The sequence below is a fragment of the Dermacentor silvarum genome, chromosome 8 (genome assembly GCF_013339745.2).
Source record: "Dermacentor silvarum isolate Dsil-2018 chromosome 8, BIME_Dsil_1.4, whole genome shotgun sequence".
NCBI lineage: Eukaryota > Metazoa > Arthropoda > Arachnida > Ixodida > Ixodidae > Dermacentor > Dermacentor silvarum.
Genome location: NC_051161.1, coordinates 129,843,519 through 129,847,247, shown reverse-complemented (window position 1 = coordinate 129,847,247; position 3,729 = coordinate 129,843,519).

The following is a 3,729-nucleotide window of genomic DNA, read 5'->3' as shown; positions in this document are numbered from 1 at the left end:
CATCAGGTGTGGATGATCTTTGCTGCTTGATTGACAACTCCTGCAGCCTTGCCAAACAAGTCATAATCGCAGAGCGCCTTGCAGCAAGGCCCCTCTGGTACCACTATCCGAATCGTTTCTCGTCTCCCAATGGCAGACATAGATACGCATGTACCATCTGTCATCAATAAGCAAGTTGAAATGCGGTAAGGGGAGGGTGGGTATTTTTTGAAGAGTTGGGCTGTCAGCTTCAGACTGCCATTGAAGGCCTACCGTGCCACGCATGGCGTTGCTAGGCTTAGATACTCGCGGCATTGCTTGCGTCTTTATTCGGCAAACAGAGAAGGGGGTTCAGTGCCTTTTAGGTAAAGCCAGTTGGGAAGACTTTCCTTCTGAAGTGGGAACAGGCAGCCTTACCGTAAACTCGGAGCCTGGTAAGTAACAGTGCTTGTGACTAAGTCACGAAGCTGTCTGGTTAGTTAACGTATCCTGTAAGACGTTGAATGCGCTTATCACACTGTTTGTGGAAGTGTTTTAACTCACATTAGGACGTTAGCGTAAGAGCGCTGCTGTGATTACTAAAGTCAACATAACTAAGCGACTACCTCTACCAGAGCGCTGAGTAAGGGCATTGGTGAATCGGGGATCCAGTGCATATCAACACTTGAATTTCTCTCCTTCGCAATGTTTTCTTACCCTTTTTCCCCTTTGAAGAGTAGCCATGTGAGCTCAGTGCCTTTTAAGCTCCCTGCCTTTCATTCTCTCCTTTCATCCTCTTCTTTTCGCAAAAATAACGCTGTGGCACTCCACTTTCTTAGAAGTTTTGTCAGAACTCATTCCGCTACATTTTGTCACAATTTGTAAGTATTGAAACCAGTCAAACGGGGAGCGACGTCTAGTGCGGGAGCAAATTCAATGGCTACTACAGTAGAGGCTACTAGCTATGACGAAGTTGCCGGACTTCCATTTAATTTGATTTCAATTATTTACTCTCTCCTTCGGCGTTACAGAGAGCAGTGCGCGCAATAATAAGGGAGGAGGTACAACAGGAAGTCACGTATAAATTATCTAAATAATGAAAAGCCGGTGAGGGAGACGATGGAGGATGGCTAGTGGTTCCATACCAAGGTGTTTCTGGGCACGTCGACTTTTAACTGGTACGCGATTATTGCGAGATCAAGCTGAAGGAGCTCGAAAGAGTTTCTTTAGGCTAGTGTTATTATATTACATCCTATGAATGACACAAACGGGAGATGCGACATCACATTGAGAATTCAGGGAGGTCAAATTTTCTCTTCATTAGTGAAACACTTTCGCACAACAAGGTAATTTGGAATGATTGAAGCGTGCGGAGCGTCGCTGAATGGATGAAATGGCCTAGAAAATTAATAAGAAGGTCTTAGACAGAAGAGACATAACCAAACTTAGGACGCATCAAAGCCACACATCATACTAACTTTCAAAAAGGTGGGAGAAACAGATGTTCTGACGCAAGAAGCCAAGCGTGTGTGTTACTCACGCTTTCATGTGCTTACACCTTTGATGTCCTGTTATAGGTTTTGTCGCGCGTATGATCCTCGATTCTCCCCGATTAAACTTTCCTTACCACAGTGGAGTATTTAACGTACAAATATAACATATGCTTGTCCTTTAATGTTTTGACCGCGAAATGGCAAATATATGCTACAATGTTTTTCTTCTACAATAATTTCATGGCAGCCCAGAGGTAAACAAATAGAATGCAATTTTTGGCTAATTTGATCCGTACGTTTCTGAACGCAAATGAAATATCCCCGGGGGACATTTGCAATCTTTCACATACTAGTAACAGATACTGCTTCCCAATACATTTAAAATATATTTTATAAAGTAATTGCAATAGCCACTGGTGAGGCCGCCCGGGAGCATGCCACTGGGCACAGCCAATTCAGCCCGCACGCCTTACATTGCGATGCGCTGTTGGGCTTGCTGGTTCATGTTTGAAATGTGATTCTGGCGCAACAAAACTAAGAGGAAAGAAGGGACAGAAAGAGCGCCAACTTGACAACTTAATTTATTACATAGAAACACCCATATTTTATACAAACAGGACTGACATGCGCAGAAAAAAAGTACAGATCACCAAGGTGCATCAAAAAATTGGTACCCATTATGGTGAAATGGGACCGACAGGACACAGACACAAGCATCACCCCTTTTTCTTTATGAAAAATGCCTCCAGCAATTCAGGTGCCAGCGTTCCCCCGACTCTTACCTATTAGACGCGTGTCACCAAACTGCGGCTCGCAGCCACACGAAGCACAATGCGAAACAGGCAAGTGCGAACCTGTACCGTTTTTCATCGATAATTTGTGCTCCCTTAATCGGTCGTTAGCGCAACGTCCAGTTTGGCCGATATATACTCGGCCTCAATCCAGGGGTATCTCGTAGACTGCGCCGACGGCACCGCGCAGAAGAGGCTTGCTGTGCTCCTTTGTGCACACAGGCTTGGCCCTTTGAGAGGCAATGCGGGAGCAGAGCCTCGACAGGTTAATGGGCGCAGAGAAAACCAGAGGCACGTCGTGCCGATTGGCAACCTTTTTCCGGTTGTGCGAGACCTTGTGCATGTAGGGCACAACTTGCGGTCCTGTCTTGTTTCTCTGCTGCTTATCGGGCCCTCTGCTAACGCCCTTCAGCCTCTGGAGCAGCATCTCGGGCACACTAATAAGGACCGAAGAAGGATGGCCGGCTGCAACCAGCCGCGATTCTTGCAAGTGAAAGCTCCCTTCCATCGTGTGTTCACATGACATCATGAGCGCAGACCGAAGACACATCGTCGCTAAAGTCCTTTTGACAAATTTAGCGCTCACGGAATCAAACGGCAGTAAATCTTTTCGCGCTCTAGGTCTATATTGCCAGCAAACATGTTGCTCGCCTAGGGTCAGATGTCTAAAAACTGCAGGTGCACGTTCGAAGGTAGTTCATGGGTAAAGGTTAAACCATTTTCATGCTGTCTGAATAGCGGTCAAACCGAATCTACTTCATGAGACATAGACACAGAGTTACAACGTTTCAAAACCACACGGAAATCGTCAACGTATCTAAACATATTGAGGACAGTGTCCGTGTTAACCACACTCTCTAAAATACGGTCACTAAATGAAAGAAACATGTTGAATAAAACAGGAGCAACACATGAGCCGATGAATATCCCCCTTTTTTGCGCGAACAGGTCGTCATTGAATGAAATGAAGCTGCTGCCTAGGTAAAACTCTTAAGAGTGAGATAAAATTGTCGACGGACAAGCCGGAAAAGTTAATAAAATGTATGCCACCATTATCCTCAATACAATTCATCACGCAAGACAAAGTTCATTATGCGGTATGGAATAAAAAAAAGTCTTCTAGGTCAAGAGAGCATGCGTTGGCAATTTCCTGTCTGCTATTGAGGAAATCAATGACTTGAGAGGATTTATTAGTGAAAAATGGATCAGCAAAACAAAAATTTTTAAGATTCTTAGATAAAAACTGGGTAACAGAAAGCTGCCACTTGCCGTGCTCGGTTACAATGGATCTAAAGGCCATATCGGGCTTGTGCGTTTTAACCATGAACACTTCTAAGCTACTGCCCCTACTTTCGCTAACAGATTTTGCGAGGCACTGCAAGTTCAGTTTTTTGCGCAAGGCTACAGCACGCCTTTTTACCTTGGACGTAGCTGGCGTGGAATCAAAATTTTCCCAATGGCGTGGGACGCCTTATCCAGGAAGAGTG